The sequence below is a fragment of the Botryllus schlosseri genome, chromosome 16 (genome assembly GCF_051294905.1).
Source record: "Botryllus schlosseri isolate E-star chromosome 16, Bs_hap1, whole genome shotgun sequence".
In the NCBI taxonomy this organism is placed as follows: domain Eukaryota; kingdom Metazoa; phylum Chordata; class Ascidiacea; order Stolidobranchia; family Styelidae; genus Botryllus; species Botryllus schlosseri.
The window spans coordinates 4,368,050-4,387,308 of NC_137251.1; the positions used below are offsets into that span (position 1 = coordinate 4,368,050).

General features: G+C 40.3%; 1 protein-coding gene across 1 annotated transcript in view; it reads left to right on the forward strand.

Annotated features, from left to right (window-relative positions):
- Positions 1-19,259, forward strand: part of LOC145458742 (uncharacterized) — a 76,869-nt gene that overhangs the window by 41,861 nt on the left and 15,749 nt on the right. The window lies entirely within an intron of this gene.

The window sequence follows — 19,259 nt, forward strand, 5'->3', positions numbered from 1 at the left end:
GCCTATTGTTCCTGAGGTCGTTTCCTGTACTCGAAGTCGCAAGTTGGTACTAATTGAGCACTTGCAAAGGCTCCGCGAGAAACCAGATGCCGTCTCCGCGATATTTGGCACTTCGCCTCACTTTTGTTTATTCACGTCGCGCGTTTTTTTTTCGTGACGAGCGCAGACATACATTTCTCCGTGTGCGTCGCTGACAGGTATATCTATCGCCGTGTTTCCAGACTTTTAACGCTATAAAATGAATACGGAATGGGCATATACGGTCGTTGATTATACCATAAATCTAAAGTCTGCTGTCGCCTGGTTGATATATACCAGCAATGTGCTCTCGCATGTATTGTCTGCGTAACGACCAGGTTGCTAACGTGCAACCTCGTAAATACAACTGTGCAACATGAAGGAATGCGCATACCGTAACCTTTTGATAGGCATGTTAGTACACAAATCAGGCATTGAAATTTCTATGTAGGCAACCTGCGCCAGCCCCAGAAGCGGACTTCATCGCTACCGAACGTGACGACTGCATTAAATTATTTAATCAATTCTTTAATGACACGTTCCTTAAACTTAATAGAGTACCCCACTTTGGGAGAGCAATAACCTATTTCCTATAGCATGATGACCCTGTCGCAATATCATTTCCCTTGACGGATGCTACACTACGTAGGCAAGTAAGCGATCGGGATGGCATTTCATCAGCGTATTACCTTCATGTAACTAGTTTGTGACAGGGTCAATCGATGATGATATGATATGCCCCGAATAAAGTTCAGTTATCACTAGGTAAGTACTAAGTATGTTTTCAGCCAGGAAAAAGATGAAAATAAGACTAAATAACCTATTTACAAATTTAAGAAGTCTCAATATATTTCAATATTCTCCTTGATGCAAATGTCGGCAGAAAGCCCGACCACTGGCAATCTCAGATTAGACTTTGTTAATCAAAAATCTTTTGATTATGATGTCTTGCAAATTGATATCATATTGGCAATAAATCGGCACCTTTTCCCCATTCTCCCAACTGATTGGGAGAGGCGTATCCTGACATGGTTATCCACTGAATATGTTACATTCTGCACAACATTACTTGTTCGAAACGAAGGAATCCTGCTGGCTACTATTAAAATCTTACCTCTTTCACTTATTTAGACACACCAAGGCGGTTTGTAAGGCAATATAAGTTATAGTACGCATTTCGATTGCTAATCCATCTTATTTGAACCAGTCATTTATCAAGGATACAGATACCTGCAAGCGTGCTATTTTTATATCGATTCAACAATTCCCATCCGGAATTGCTGTAAGGCTCTCGGATCGTGTAGAGGAATCTTATTGGGGAAAAAAGAAATATGGATAACGACTGTCAGTGCCCAACTGCCCATACAAGGGCAATCGCTTCGATTGAAAACCATCCACATTTGATTATAATAGGAAACCACCACCATCGAGAGTATGATGTTTCAAGGTTGTTGTTGTTGTTGTTGTTGTGGGAAATGTCTTCCAATAATGGCCACTTATGTGGACGGTTACGACGAAACGTCCATTCCTGAATTGTTACTCAAATGCAAATTGAGCCTTACCTGTAATGATTCGAGTCGAATTATTTCGAGTAATAAAATCACACGCCCATTTTCACTACGAATTACATTACCAAAGATAATTATAATTTCGATGCTCTTTATCTCGCCATGGAAGTCTTAAAACTAGATAAACTCGTACCACAGCACCTCGAACATGAATCGCAAAGTTACGCACGTTAGTGGAGACGTGATCAACCCACACATCATTGTCGCAGAGCGAAATGAAATAGATACGAATTATTTCTAGTGTGAGGTGACACTGGCAATATTTTCCATGTAATAGTCTCGTATTTGGAATATATTTCGGCATCATCCATACCGTTATGACGTCATAAAGAGTGACACTTATATACTGGATTCGAAGCCTAATATTTGAATCGAATCGCTCAAGAACTCGATTTCGCCAAGCTCTAGTTAATATCTTCTCAAAATATGGTGGTGAGAGTCATTTCAGTTACGAATTCCATAGCGTGACGTATAGTCATCACAAGTAACGTTTCTCACTCCTGCTCTGTCTCACGGTATCGAGATGGCGACGAAACCAGCATTTTTCTTGATACGACAGACGAAGACAGTGATCTGCAAGCACCAGTTGTTTGCTAATATTCGCCCATAAAATGAAAGATTCTTAATGTTTTGTAACAGAGATGTCAACCGCGAGCAATGCATGCAAATAAAAATGTCAGTTTTTTTATATTTTGATTTATTTTCGCCGTTTTCGTGACTGCGTTCGCTAATTTTGGAACGGGGTTATCTGGATATAACTTTCTTCCAGGCCAAACAGAAGATTTAAATGCACAATAAGGCTATTACCAACTTATTTTTGGGATCCCCGAGTCAGGAGTTCGCGAGAATGCAGAATTGATCGATTACCAATTATTATCAATTTCACCTAACATGCAAAATAATTTTAATTTGCAGCAAAATTGACAAAAGACAGTCGAGACACTTACTGTATCACCTACTTTAACGCTATGACTTATATTCGACACTAGCATTGAATTATATAATTTTACAAAACTGAATAAGGAACATGTACATTACTATAAATGTAAAAAAAAAAACATATGGAAGCGAAGCATTGGCAATAAATTCAAAAAGTATGATCAAATAGTATGCCAAAGGAAAAAAATTGATAACCCTTAGTTTAGACCGCTTTCGTCGAGTAAATTTATTGAAGGCGGCAATGTTGTTTTTATCTTTACGATAGGCAAACATCATAATATCCAAAGTTTATTTTAAATGGACCTATGATAAGTACCAAATCTTTCCACACTAGCTGGTCAAGTTATATTTATCAAAATAGACAACAGCATATCACTTCATGTTTCCTCGTTTAGAAGTAGTGGGGTGGGAATGATTTTGAAATTTTTAAGTCGCACACGATGTAAGAAAGCGTGTTGTCATCGGGACAAGCACTTTTCCATGGATAATTTGAGATATATGTGGTTTGGTGACCACACAATTGGTATAGCGATAGCACCTCTCTCAATTTCTCATTACCACAAATATGCAGCTGATTTGTAACTGCTGAATTGCTCACCATGTGCCGAGTCTGAGATGATTAAAATAAAGGTGCAATATATTCATCACTCGGGAAACGACCACACTTTGAGGTAGCATTCTATCTCTACGTTGACCTTGTTAATGTGTTGATATACTTCACTTGATTAATTTCACTGATGCACTCAGTTGACGCCGGCCAATAGAGAGCGAAGCGGTGCACTATAGGGTAATCCACCACGCTAGCAGGTCATACATCTGTTGCGATGTCAACCAGCTTGAAGGACGGGGATTGAAAGGTGGTACGTAGAATCACGTATATCATACACTTCCATGTCAAACTGAGGGCTTGGGTGCAGTTACCTCATTTATTATGTTGTTCTCAATTTTGGTTTTGTACCGTTTACTATGGGCAAAATAAGTCTACGGATTAGCCAAGTTGTCATGTTCATAGTGACTTTTAAAGCTACTGACCGGAGATCTTATCCAAGCCAACACTCAATAGACGTATGCTTATTGCTTATGCTTTTACTTGAAGTTGTTATAATCTTGCTTAGAAATCACACATTTCTATAACTGCACTTGAGTGAATCTTATAACACGAATTTGTATGGTAGGCCTACTTGAGTAATAATGTAACTTACTTTCTTACCTTCAGCATCATCTCGATGCAATACGGCCCGTATTTTATTAACTCTAGAAGCGAATACGCTCGCTTACTCAGAGATTTATATTATACAATACAAGCATGTTATTTACTCCAGAACTCTGGATGTCTTACGTTGATACTGTCGAATTATCAAATGGGGAACGCAGTCTCATCAACCGATGTATATAGCGATTTTGTTGTGTATTGATATACTCCTGTTTGACGCGGAGATGACGAATCGGCACATCCTCTAATTCAGTGGTCGGGAACCTTTTTAGTCCGAAGAGCCATATTGACCCTATATTTTCCATTTGAACTACCAAAGAGCCATACATGTCAATCAACTATTACGTCACAATTGGAAAACCGTGACGTCATGGTAGCACAAATTCGAAATCACTGCATGGGATTGGTTGTTTGCACCGTATTTTCTATGTAAAAACTAGTACTAATAATGGTGGTTGCCTTCAGTTGAGTAATGAGTATGCAAAACTTGAGTTACATAGATATTTTGCAGTGAGAGACATATCATATTTTTCGAAGCTTCAACACAATTACCATTTAGATTTCCAACAAAACAGTAAACAGTAAAAGTATTAATATACTTTTTACTTGGTTTTACAGTTAATGCGTCTTTTGGTGTTGCATGGCATTCCTTATGACTTTTTAGTGTGGTTGATAATTGTTGAGGTTAAGCTTCATACAACATTTGAGACTTTCTTCAGTCATTACGAGAACTAAGTTCGTCTTGATGCTTATCTTAAATGCGAGGACCCAAGATTCGTAGGTGGAGCCAAACATGGTCACTTTGCAGCAGTATACGCTACATACCCACTGTAATGTGTGATGTGTCAGTGACGTGGGGGCAGGGGAGGCAGGTAACGTAGCGCCTCACCTGTCTATTAGACTTGGAACATTTTTACCACCAATATCACGCAAATTGCCTATTTAGTAGGGATGGTGTGAACGCGAGGTTCACGTTCGCGTTCTGTGTGTGAACTTCTGAAATTTAGAGGTTCACGTTCACAACAGAACCTTGGTAGGTTCTGCACTGTGAACCTTTCGCGTATATTACAATTTTCACTTCATTATGACATCTTTCGTTCAAATTTATTGCATTTCAACTGCGGGCCACTCTATGCATGGCGCTGACAGTATAAAAATAAACAGTAAACGACCATGCACCTTGACAATCTCAAAAGTTTTACTTGCTTTGTTACAAATGTTTGCTCGAAATATCCAGCTTTGTTACCCTTTGTGAACATTTATTGACTCTCTGCTGTGAGCTTGACCCGCAATCACACAACATCACGAGCGAAATGCGTAGTCAGCAATGATGCTTACTCCACCAATCAATGAGATTAATATCGTTTGCTGACGTAAAAAATCTAGCAGGAGTTCGGGGTCAAACTTGACTGCATATAGGTTCACTGTATTATTAAATCCAAATCCGTACGGTTGAGGTGTTGGCTACTGCTGTATAACTTGTTAATGGAGTAAAATCGGTAGCAAGTGTAGAAACCTGTTTTACACTCTGCTCGATATCAATGTAGCAATACTCAGACGCCGAATACATTGTCCGGTCTGGGCTAGACCGTTAAGGCGTCAGCTTTTATTCTCTGGTAAGCCGTCGTCGAAATTGTTGGCTAAGCGACGGAAAATATTGATTTTATGGGAATATTATGTCATTTGATTGCCTCAGTTGATACATTTAGCGACGTTTAAAACTCCAATGTGTACCTCAGCATTGTGGCATTATGTGGCCCGAGTCGTCGCTAGGTATCGTGTACCAGAGTACCTAGACCTACACTGTACAGTGTACAAGTGTACATTGCTATAGGCTATCACTTCACTGAAAGATAGGATTGGAATTAGCAATATGACGTCACGTGACGTCATGAGGTTCACGTTCGTGTTCACACAGAACCTTTCAAAAAGGTTCGCGTTCACACGAACCTGAACCTTTCAGAGGTTCGCACCATCCCTACTATTTAGTGTGAATGAATAGGTGAGGCATAGATGAGGCACGACCTGGCGATGCCTTACCTGTGATTGCGCCATTCATCGTAAATATCATAAACTTTATAATAACTGATATTAATCGAATGTAATTGTCGCACTGATTCCGATTCGACTTCTCAATTCTCAAAGTATTCGGCGGTAACATAACGTTGCGCCACACGCCTACATTTTAACACAGAATACAAAAGCTATACGTTATCAATCAAGAAAGTGGATAGCTATGGCGTTGTTTGTGATTTGAATTTGTAATTGTGAATGTAATTTCCACGGTAGTTAATTTCTCGTCGTAGGCCAGGAAGACAATGTGTATTTGAAAACTGCATTGCGATACAGGTGCGGCCACGTTACTCTCGTTGATCAATCAACGCATATCGTGCAATCCGATTTCTTGGCGGGTACATCGAATTCGAGAATGATATTGGCCGCGGGTGCGACAGCAACTTTAATTTAAAGATTATTAAAAGTGGGTCCGAGCCCCTAACCCCGAATACGCTACTGTATTAACCTCTCAAATACATGTTTGTACTTCCATAAGAATAATTATGCTGGTCGTGCTGAAGATTTAATAACAAGTTGCTGCAATATAGACAAATTAAGCACAAAAATAAAAATGTCGCGAAGAGCCATATCTTATGGCCAAAAGAGCCATATATGGCTCGCGAGCCATAGGTTCCCGACCACTGCTCTAATTTATACAACTTCCAAAATAATTATAGATATACTTGAGGTGCGACATCGTAAATGTGTAGTGTGTACTCATATATCCTTCTAGAAATTATTTGCGGCCTCTCGCTGTTTCATAGCGGCTACGCTCCTCACTCCCCATTTCGTTTTTATCTACGGTTGCCAGTATTAATCACGTCGATATGCTGTCGAAATACTCGCCTATGCGGTAAGTTAAAAGACATGCCTATATTTGTTTGAAATGAGATCAGAAATGTATAATCGCGTTCGAGATTGCGTCGACTATTTGGTAGCATTCCACATCTTCTGCGGCGGAAACACGTATGATCTCTTGAAACAATGGGCAATTTACTTTCAGTGAAATTCGTAATAGGCTCTTTAATTAGAGACCGCGTCCCATCGATCACTCTTATTCTGGTCGGGAAAGTGCGAGATTTCTTGTATTAAATTAAGGTCATGAGAGTGAGGTGAATCACTTTTGTTCTTCGCGTTGACTGTCTGCTGAAACACCCGGGCAGCCTCTATCCCAAATTTCTAAATCATGACTAAAGACTTGGTAATAGGCATAGAAGTATCATTTTCTTCCGATAAGCCATTACCCTCATAAATCAAGTTAACTGATACTGCCGAGCCGTGAGTTTATTGTCTCATTGGGTTCGAAGCGTGGCAACACATCGATAATTACTCAGACCGAGCAAATGTGAGTCTAAGGTCATTATAAAAATAGATCAATCTCCTTCACAAAATCATTATACATTAGCGTCGCGCGAGTGTGGCGAGATACTATAGTGGTATAATTAGGGTTGCATTTAAAACATAAACCAATTAAAAACAAACACGTTTAAAACGAGGCCCTAATTTAAAACATGTTTTTATTCAAATCCATGACGTCACGAATGTTCAATTGTGACATCATAATGGATTGACATTGACAATTGAAAATATAGGATAAATATAGCTCCTTTGACGAAATATCTACACTATAACTGTTGGATCGACTATTTTAAGGGTTCCAACCACCCCATATCTATATACGTCGGCTAAATCGGGTGGTAATTGTCCGTATGCTCATACCACATGTTTTTTGGAAAGTATTTACACAATTTAACAATAATCTTGAAAAAGAAAACAGTGACGTTGAACTTTAATTGTTGCGGCATAATTTGCTATATTGGCTTTGTTTTGAACCTGTACCACTCACACACGACTAGGGTTAGTTCGGATATCAATAATTTTCACTATCCGGATAACGGATATATCCGGATATTTGGAATTTAGCTAACCGGTTAACCGGATAATGAATGCTAAGTGATATAATCGATTTCACGAGGTCTGCATGAAAAATGGATCGCAAAATCATTACGCAGTGTTATTGTAGATTTATACTTACACGCGCAGTACGAGCGAATACGAGAAAAATCACGCAAATTTAATGTTCACTACTTCTGCAACTCCCTCCTTATTAAGTACACTGCATCAACAGGGGCATCCTGTAGCCGGGACTGGAGTTTTGTAGCAATGAGTCCACGCGTATTAAATGCCCTTTCTGCTTCCACAAAATGGGCTGAATATAGTAAGCAGCACTTCCTTTTTGCCCATTCTTCTGTTTAGGTGTCCAGTACTGTAAGGACGAGTAGTTGATACTGGAATTGAGACCGACATGATAGCTCACTCTAATTCCTCCATGGGAAATTCACATGATCAGGCCCGTAGCCAGCGGAACAATAAGGGGGGGGGGTTTCGATTTTTTTCGAATTTAGTATCAGTGGAAATTAATTACGCTTGCACGCACGAACATGTTTGCGAAATGCGAACATTCGATGTCATTAAGTTACGCGATGTCACTTATTAATCACAATCGCTGATCATAATAGTCTTACTGGCATATTGTCTCCAAGTCACCAAGAGATAGGAGCCAGCGCATGCCAGGCCCGAGACTCGATGGTTACGCCAGCGATGATATGATATCGTTCGTGCCATGCCTATTGCAGATGCGATTGTGTAGGCCCGCGATAATATCGTGAGCACCAAGCCAATGCAGGTGTGATTATGTAGGCCAGTGATGATATAAAGTCCACAGAGCCTATTGCAGATGTGATTCTGCCAGCGGAACTATAGGCTTGTTTAAGACTCGAAAAATACAGTAGTCTCCGTCCACGCATTAACATTAATAAATTGATTTATAGTATAAATTGCAAGGAACTTTTTCGCGGGCCGCTCAGAATCGCTTCGCGGGCCACACAATGCCCAGTTCTGGCTTGTACAATTTACAATACATACTGAGCAATGAGCATGTATGTACAAAATAAGAAAGCGACGAATAGATTGCATGACACTCCGCGCCTCATATTCGCGACATCCATTCCTCGTTTAGGATCACGACCCACAATTTAAAACTGATCCACACTGCATGTCTCTTAATTGTGTCAAAATATTGTGATGCTTCTAAATTTTTAAATGGTGACGAAATGACTGTTGCGTGCAAGATATATTAACTGGACGATGGCTTGTCCGTCTACCACAGATGAACAGGATAAATATCTTTAAATCCATATCTCTTTCCGCATTTGAGCTTGAATCTCAGTCAATTCCAAAATCCGAAATTCAGAAGCAGACGCACACAATACAATTAACCGAAGCACACAATACAAAAAAAGTATAAGTAAATGCAGAACCATACAGGCTCTGAGCAAGGGGTCGAAAGATCATGATATAGTCAGTGCTTTAGAACAGGTTGCATCATGCACCAATGCTGGGTGTACCACTTTGATGTGGAGTACTGAGATGTACGAGATAACCCAAACCAGAGGAGTGGATTCAATGTTTTCATATTCAAAGCTTCCGTAAAAACTTTCTGAATAAGCCTACACGTAGAAAGGTACGGCGAAGTCTTTCAATCAATTATAACCCTCGTTGGTGTACCTTTACATAAAATACTAAAATAGCACCTAAATATCCAGCGTGTACACTGAATGAAAAGTAGCAGAGGATAAGATAAAATGGACCGTACAGTTCAGTATATTTTTATTCATCTCACCAAAAAAAAAACAGGCGAATTGGCATGGATTGGGTGGACCAGGGCTCTTCAACCGGGTGTATCGTACATCCTCAGGCAGGGGTGGGCAAACCACGGCCCGTGACAACATTTTGTGCAGCCCGCGAAGGCATCGAGAAACGTGATAGAAATATTGATAAAAATTTGCAGTAACGAATCAAATTACTATGCAAGTTGATTAAACTTTTTCTTGATATATTTTGTCATGATATTGAGTAAGTCATAATCATAATATTGCATTTTCTGATTTTATTGTTGGTACAATAGTCGAGCTCGGGGCCTACGCATTTTGAAACGCTTCGGTTGCTAAATATCCGAGACAATCGAAGCGAAATGAGTTAGTTCGTATCACAATTGTGATTTTAGATCAGAGCTGTTAGAGTTGTTCTTGGAAAAACCGATTGGAGCGCGTTTTTGGTGGATTCGTCCTCTATATGCGAAGTTAGTTGCAAATCATTTAAAACGTCAGTCTTTACTCATTCATAATGAGTTGTCCGAAGTAATACGAAAAGCGGAGAGTTGAAGATGAATGCTTTGAATTACGCAATCAATAAAGAATCAACTGATAGGTAGTCCAACTTCTGTTCCGGCGTCGGTGGCAAGGCAATATGTGTTACTTGGCGTAATATGTCATTAATAATTTGTTACTGCAATTCAGATCACCATTTAAATCCAAACATACTAATTATAGGCACAATTTATCAAATTATGAGGTGCATAATAAATTAACAGAATTGTTAAAATATTTAGGACAATAGTAAATTATGTAGATGTCGCCCCCCAAAATAACGCGAAATAGGCAAGTTTATTACAGTAAGCCTTTTGCTGAAACGCATTTAAAGGTAACGCGCTGGATTGCTGGTGCTTGTGTCAGCATTGTGTGTTCTGAAGCTTGACCAAACGCTTAATCAACATATCTATAAGACGATCTTTGCTCACATATTCATATTTCCATCCTATCCTAAGAATCGCCACACTTTCATCCCTTATTTTAGCGAATTGATTCAGGATGGCCTCTGGCCAGTTCATAAAATCTCGGTTATGTTTCTGACGCATGTGCGTTTTCATCAAATCAACATTTAAATTGTTTTAGGTATTATATCTCCAAGTCTTCCGTTACTTATACCAGGGGTTCTTGAATTATGGGCAGCGGAGGGTATAATTTTTGGTCACGATGGCATGAGAGCGATCTTTTAAGTATGTAATATTTGTTAAGTTTCAACAAAAATTCTTCGCGCGATTTCCGGTGGATCGTTTGTTGTTGTTGTTATTAAACACAAAGATTCGGCACTTATCGCCTGACGGCCTTTTTCACCACGGTCAAGGACATTGTAAACGAAAAGAGAAGGTAGTTCGTATGAACGGTGGCTCGTTTGAAGATTTCCGAGTACACTGTGTCTTGGGTATACTATCGGCCAAAGCGAGACACGCGAAAAAGTCATTAAAGTAACTTGGCTTGAACATAAAAATGGGCCGACCTTTGTATTACATAAATTGGTTTCAATTCACTACACTGACCACAGGATTTATCGTCCGACCTTGTTTTCTCTGAAAAACACTGTCAGGCACCGTTAGGATGCTTCAGTGTAGGCGTGTGCAACGATCTATTGCGGGACTACGAGAGAGAGAGAGAGAGAAATAGAGAGAGAGAGAGAGAGAAGACTTGCGACCTGCGAATCCAACCTCTTGCGCGCCAGGACACATGAAGGCATTAAGTTTCTGGCAACATATTAGTCAGTGCGGTGCCAAAAAAGATTGGCAGCGATAAAACCCTGGCCAAAAATGACCGTCGCTGGCTTGCAACATCGTTATTGATATGTCCGGTCGTCGAAATGGTCGGCACTGAATAGTCTGAGTAGACAGTAGTACACAAATGCGACCCGTATGGTGAAATAATACACCATAATTTGGATGCCCGTCGAGTCAGACATGTTCTATGGAGCTGCATTGCGTAGGACTGCTGTCTGCGCGTTCTCCATATCGTATACCATGCCGGCAAAATGTAGCAGTTATGTGCAGGCCGTGTTATTTTTGGCATTTCAGGAGCCAGATGCCAAAACTGCCAAAAGAAGCAATTTTTGGCATATGCCAAAAATAACACGGCCTGCCACATAGTGTATTTCGTTCATGGTGTTGTGTTAGCAGGACCGCGTTACAAGCGAGAAGAGCGTTTGTGAAAGGCAGGTTTCTTAATCTGGGTCCAGCCCACCCATTAGGAGTGAATGCATGTGTCCTAAATGGTGTGGGCACAGCGAGATTGGACGGCTGTCTGCATTTGGTTTACGTCATGCTTTCCATTTGTCCAAAGGCAATTTTACGACAATATTTGACCGGCTTGTCGAGCGCTAAATTTAATAAAACGGGTATCAATGAGAAGCTGCCGCAGTACTGATTATTGAAATAAAAATTATATTCTGCTCATGGAACTGGAACCCCCAAAATCAACCACGAATTTTGCATTGTGATCGAGTTGAACATTGTAACGCAACAAACTGTCTGGCTATTTATGAGCTGCATAGTCTCGTTTTGCCAGACAGTTTGTTGCGTCAATGTTCTCAAACAAGCTAACCTTCCCAGGACTCTTCCATGCGAGTTAGTAATATTAAAGCCACCTGAAGTGGCAAAAGTCCTCTCAAAATATATCGGTAGACTGAGGGAGAAATGATAGTCGGGCTACTAAATAAAATGTGTTGAGAGACAACACAGGAAACTCCTGGAAAAGGATCGGGAAGAAAATTCTTTCCGCGATGAGATCGATGGCACTGGCGAAGTGATCTCTTTTCATGATGCATGGAAGCCGGTTCGGCCCTCCAAAGATTTTGAAGCTATGAAAACCTTTTGTGGATGACTGGCAACCTTCTTTCCCTTAACGACTACTGTTGAAGCCGATATTTCCCAGATTCGCTGGGCGAGAAATGAATTTAGAAACTTAGCCGACCTGAGTCTGGAAGCACTGTTACAGTGCAAACGATTTAAGTCTATTCAACAGCTGTAACAATCAGCTGTTGAGCGTGTTTGTTTGGCTTTTCTTTCTTTCTTTTTTGCTTATTGGCACCGATTCCGATGGATACTGCACATTTTGTGGTTTCGTTTGATATTATTAGCCTATGAAATCGTTAAGTTTTTTCTTCTTCTTATTGTTTTTGGCACTGATTATACGTGGATGCTGCACATGTTGCGGTGTCTTTTGACAAACTATAGCCCAAATAAAGCGTTTTTGTGACTAATTCGAGGCTGAAACTATCTATTTAAAGAGGACGATGCCAAAACTGCCAAAAATGAAAATCGAAAAATGCCAAAAATAAGTTATTTTTGGCAGTTTTGGCATATGCCAAAAATAACACGGCCTGGTTATGTGTGAAGCTTGGGTCGCGAGATGCCACTAAAACTCGGATTTGGGTCGCAGTCAAAATACAACCACTGCATTATATAATCGAATAAAAGTTTGGGTTTGGGTTTATAAATATGATTTTACATAGTGCGGCCCGCGAATGTATAGTCAGATGTTGAATGCGGCCCGCGAGCTGAAAAGTTTGCCTACCCCTGCCCTAGGGTATACCAAAATCGTAAAACGGTGTACCACTCAGATGGGATATACTGGGGTGTACCAGGTCCGCATTAAAATGGACCAATGACTAGCTAAGCTATCATATTATATAGGCAAGTTTATGTATCAGAACATGTTGACCGGGTGTGCAATATCGTAAAATGTTCATATTTGGCGTACGCAGTTTGTAAATTACATTCCTTTTGTGATGTCATTGAGAAAATGCTTCTCCTCGTCATTGAAACCAGGGGTGGGCAACCTGCGGCTAGAGAGAATTTGTGATTCAATTAGTATCTGCTGGAGGCCGTTTTCATGCAAATTGAAAATACGAATATTGACTCCTAGAATTCTTGAGAGATTTGAATTAATCTTGAAATTTTTCTGCGCGCGGATTCGTTGCGATCTAAAATTTTCCGATTTTAGTATAATACCGTCCTTTGCAATCTGAGTATACCACAGTACAGATGCGAACAGCAGAGGAAATTGACGCGTCGCATGTAGATATACCAACTCGGAATCGTGTGCTCTTCACGGAATAAATTTTTTTTTGGTACATTTGAGCGATCATATATATTTCTACTATACCGACAATCATGATGGGAGGTCAAGAAACAACAGCATACAACAAAATGACTAATATAACAATTGGCCCACCCGAAGATCCATCATCATTTATAACTTGACCTAAATTTTCATCAACCATACCGGTTTCTATGTGTCTATGTTTCTATGTTTCTATATGTTTCTGTGTCGGAGGTTTATCTGGGCTCCTCATCGCCGATCCCGCTGTAAATACAGCGCCTTGAAAGCCGAGAGGAAGAGAGAGCCGAAAGATGGCAGCAAGAGACCAAGTTGAGAGAGTAAAAAGCAAAATACATCTGACATTACTGAAATTAATGTACTGGGCGCAAATGACCTTATAGGCGACAAGCGCCAATGCTGTGTGAATAAAACAACCAACTCTACCGGTGAATCTGACCACATGGGCTTGGAAAGAATAAATTTTTGATAGCAACATGTGACGCTGCTAATAATAATGACGAAATGCGTTCGTGAATCTAAAACATTTTCGCGCTTGGCGCGACCAATACTTATCCCAATATTACCACTTGTGATTTCGGTGCGTAGTAGGCCGATATGGAAAGTAAATTAGACCGGGGTTCACTAGAAATATGGGCATGGACAGTTTAACAAGGGTAATTTGAGTCCAGCAGTTATTTCATCACGGCCATGTTCTGGAATGCGGCCGTAGGCTAAGAAATCGAAAACCGGCCGTGATTATAGTAAAACGGTTGGCGACCCTGATTTTAAAGTTGGATTGGTCTTATTGTAGGCTTACCATATTTTGGAAATCCAAAAAGAGGACACTTTTTCAGAAATATACCACTTGCAAATCCAAAAAAAAAAAAAAAAAGGTCATCTTTTCGCTCAGAGCTAAAATCACCGTTTTTCACCCGTCGGAGCTTCATTTCTGTGCTATTATGTGGCATATCACTCGCAATTTGCTCTAAATATGCTCTAAATCCTAAAAAAGAGGACAAAATCTCAAAAAAGAGGACAAAAGGGCGTCCTCCGAGGACACTTTCAAAAAAGTCAAAAAAGAGGACAAATCCTCTTAAAAGAGGACGTATGGTAAGCCTATCTTATTGGTTCTTTTGGAGTAAAAGAGGATGGAATTGACAAGTGTTCAGCTTGCAATATATGGCTATTCTGGAGGAAACCACTTCGACAGCTCAGACATTTCGAATTGGTACTTCCTTCGAGGTGCTTATGACTAGCTCAATCTTATTTGCACTTGGCGCGATTCAGGGGGCCTTGTATTTCTCGTTTTAAATATTATAGTGTTATCTGTGCTGCGCTGTACAGACGTGAACCGCAGAATAATGATACACCCCAAAAAGAAGTGCTAAGCCGGAATCGTGTGGTTCTCACGAATGAAGGTTTTCTGGTACGTTTGGACGATTCCGACATAGCCTATATTTCCACTATGCCAACAATTCTGATGGGACGTCAAAATAACAATATGCACAAATTTGATTGTTAAAACCGGAAGATGCATCATCATTAATTTCATGTCCAAAATTTCCGAAGACACCCCATCCATCAGCTTCACCGGTTACATCTGATCACTTGGGCTAAAAATAGATAAATATTTCACAGTCATATCCGAAACTATACCAATAGTATGGACGAAATGAATTTTCCCGGTTGAAGAATTTTTCGCGCTCCACGCGACCAGAAGGGGAATCCAGTTAATATTTCCTAGCATTTATACTCACGATTTTAGTGATTACATAATAGCATTTGGGGAGTTTGGGGTGCTGAAGTTACGGTCCTCTACACAATTATGGCATAGTTATACGTTTAAAAAAACATTTTTAAAGGCATTAAAAAGACTGTTTCAAACATGTTTTAAAACACCGTTTGTTTAAAGATAAGCCGATATGTCCTATTACAATCCGGCAATTAGGGATGGCAGATTTGGGATGACTCGAGCCAACTTTTTCATATGACTTGACTTGACTTGACTCGAGTCACTTTGCAAAATTGGCTTCACTTGACTTGACTTGACTCAGCGTCTCAAAAATGTGCGTTGACTCGTGACGTGAAGGAAAATTTACGAGTCAATTTCAAGTCATCAAGTAATCGGTGTCGACTGATTCGCTGTATCTTGTATATATTCGGCTTGTTAGCGATAGGCTGCGCTGGTGTGAGCTGTGAGAGCAACCAACCAATCAATCAATAAATGATTGTGTGTTTTACCGAGCCTTCATTGTTATATCACAAATATCTTGGAAGATCGAGTGACTTGAATTGACTCGAGTCACCTTGGAAAATCGATTAACTTGACTTGACTCGAGTCAAGATTGTGATGACTCGAGTCAAGATTTTCTGATGACTCGACTTGACTTGAGTCATTTTCTCAAAATACGGAAATGACTCGACTCGACTCGAGTCATTGCGCAGGACTCAAACCAAGTCATATGACTCGAGACTCAGATGGTCATCAAGACCGACATTTCATTGTAATTTCGAAGAATAGTAAAGTAACCGCACTATCGGGATTTCGTCTATTGGTTGCGCATGGTACTTGAAAATGCGACCAGAAACTGCTTAATGAGTCTGCCGGATATAATGAGTTAAAGTGAGGAAATAGTTGCGAACCATTCGATATCACCAAACACAGTTATAAAAAGTGGATTTAACAAGACTTTAACTGGAAACTGATCAGTCAACAAAATGACTTGGACTCGGACTCGAGTCATAATACCATGACTCGGACTCGATCCACTGCTCGCTGACTTTGCCTCCGACTTGACTCGGTGGTGAATTGAAATTGACTCGACTTGACTCAAATCAAATCTATAAAAGTGAGATTGACTTGTGACTCGAAGCCTTGTGACTTGGTTACAACCCCGTCAAAATGTGCAATGACTCGAAATGACTTGTGACTCGAAGATGGTGACTTGATTCCAAAACTAAGGGATGGTGAGAATCACTGCTAGTCTCTGGTGAGTCATGACTCATGCCTATGTTACTAATTCGTCTTACCGTAGGTTAACTCGTTGATACCATTTCGTCAGATCTGAGGTCACTTATAGGCTACTTGACCTGCAAGAGTCCCTCATTCCACCCGGTAATATGGGTCTGCCAAACTAAATTTTCGTGGAGAGTCTTCGGAGTTCACAATTTTGCACAGCTGAACATAAATGTAAGCGAAGTTGTATCAAGGCCAGCGTAGAGCTAACTCTGCCACTACGCAGAATTATACATTCGTGATCTCGATCCATTTCTGGTCAAGGACGTCGGGCAGACGGAAACATAAGTCATTTTATTATTCATCCACATGCGGAAGAGCAAGTCTCTCAAATCGGTACAATTTTGTACGACGTAAGGTTCATCCCAGTTTTGTGAGTTGGATCAGAGCATAGTTGATATTGCCGGGATTTTTTCTCATTCCACTAATGACTAAAAGCTTCTCAGAGTAGAAACTACCAAGGTTCGTTTGAAACACGAATTTGTGATATATCGAGGTTCGCGTGCGCACCATTCCGACCGGCAACGGTGGCAATCTCGCGCGCAGGCTCGTGTTCATTCAGTAGAACCAATAGTCAATTACCTGCGTTGGATCATCGCTGACCTCACTGTCATTCAGTTCAGTTCAGTTTTTATTAATATTTTCATCATTTCAAAACGTCACAAGACTGCGATACAATGAAAAGATAGGGGTGTCGAAACAACTTGGAGTAGCTTTTAAGATCAGACACCCACCTTGGCCTAGGCGAAGTAAATAAGAGGCATGCACAGTGCCCACTGAATGAAAAGTAATGCAATGGTCCGGTAATCCTGAAGGCTGGCTAGTAGGCCTATTCATTTAGATAGAAGAAATTGCTTGTGTTTCGAAACAAGACATGCTCGACGACTGTCGGATAGCCGGCGAGATGCTGTTCTACAATTGGGGTCTGGCATACTTGATCGAGCAATGCGTTTTCTTGTATTCCGTCCTGATCATATGTGTCATAGCAGTGTTTCAAAAAAGCTCAGAGTGATGGTGAGCCGTACCAAAGAGTCGGCAGCAAAGAACAAGTTATACGGGCGCATGAAGAGCGAGAGTGACTGTTGGTGAATGCATGCGTGGCTGGAAGTCGTCAAGAGTATTAAAGGCAAAGACACTGATGAACATTACTATACCTTCAATTAGGGTTACCATACGTCCCCTTTGCGAAGATTTGTCCTCCTTTTTCAGGTTTTTGAAAATGTCCTCTTTTTGAGATTTTGTCCTCTTTTTTGAGAATTTATAGGGCAAAATTCGACTGAGATACAGTAAATCAGCACTGAAGTAACGCTTCGGCGGGCCGGAAAGTTGACCTTTTTATTAGTCAACCGACCACGAAGTGTGAGAAAATTACCATTTTTTTCAAGATTTTCCTCCGGTATTCCAAGTTTGAAAATTTTGAAAAAGTGTCTACCTTTCCCGATTCCAAAATACGATAACCCTACCTTCAATATCATGGCACACATAATCCGATTAGGCGGTAAGCGTCGAAATTGTTTAATAAAAATAATACAAACATGCGTTGGGCGTTTATAATGTCATTCATCCTTCTAAATAAATTCAACTCTCAAAATTAGAACGCAATTAACATATCATTTACGAATCGCATTTCATATTGTTTGTCTTCAAAAAAATAGAACCGTTGGTCAGTGTTGAGATCGCATTATTTACAATCCCGCATATAGTCCATGGATTCAAGCATACATGCAGGCAGGCATATGTGTGTCACAATAAGTGTGCTCACTCCCCATGAAATTTCACACAAAGAGACTTATTAAATGAATATATATAGGCTATGCTAACTGCAATAATATTATAATTTAGCAATAAATTGAATTGAATTGCTCGACAAAGCCATTATGACGGCAGTTATGGAAATACCCAAGCTGTTTTATCTGCGATATCGCTGCAGCTTTACATAGGCCTAAAACGTAAATGGAAATATGGAATCCAGTAGAAACAAGAGATTGGTTCGGAAAACGTCGTCATTTCTAATGCAGATGGAATGTTCAGAATGCTTTGCGACGTAGAATATTTCAATGACTTGAAAATTAACTTGGAAATTGTCTTCGGGTCACCAGTCATTCATATTACTGATACATCGAGTCCAAGTCAAGTCAAATATTTCTAGGGCAGTGACTCGAGTCAAGTCAAGTCAAGTCCTTCGAAAAACGTGATATGTCATGAATCGACCCATCCCAACATTGCCTTTGAAGAATATTGGTGATCATGGTTGGTCGTTCAGCATCCCCCTACCTGCTCGTTACATCGCATCGTGTGTCTTGTATGTCGCATTGTGCATTATGTGTGTGTCTTGAGCAGATGAAAATATAATCTGACGATTCATGTGCTTCTAGCTACTAGCCAGTCTCCAGGATTAGCGGACCACGACCTAACATCGACCAGGCCCTCCGCCACATGCCACCTCATTTTGTCGCTTGCGTCTTATATTCTCCAAAGTCACTCAACTATGACATAGTTGAGTGACTTTGATATTCTCTGTATTACTTTTCTTTCAGTGTGCAACTGTGCATGCCTCTTCTTTACTTCGCCCAATGATATATATACAATGATTGGAAACTGCCACGCCCCTTAACGCTATAAGATAGTTTCCCGGCGAAATCAGTCCGTCGCGGGATATGCTTGAGTACAGGAACGGGATT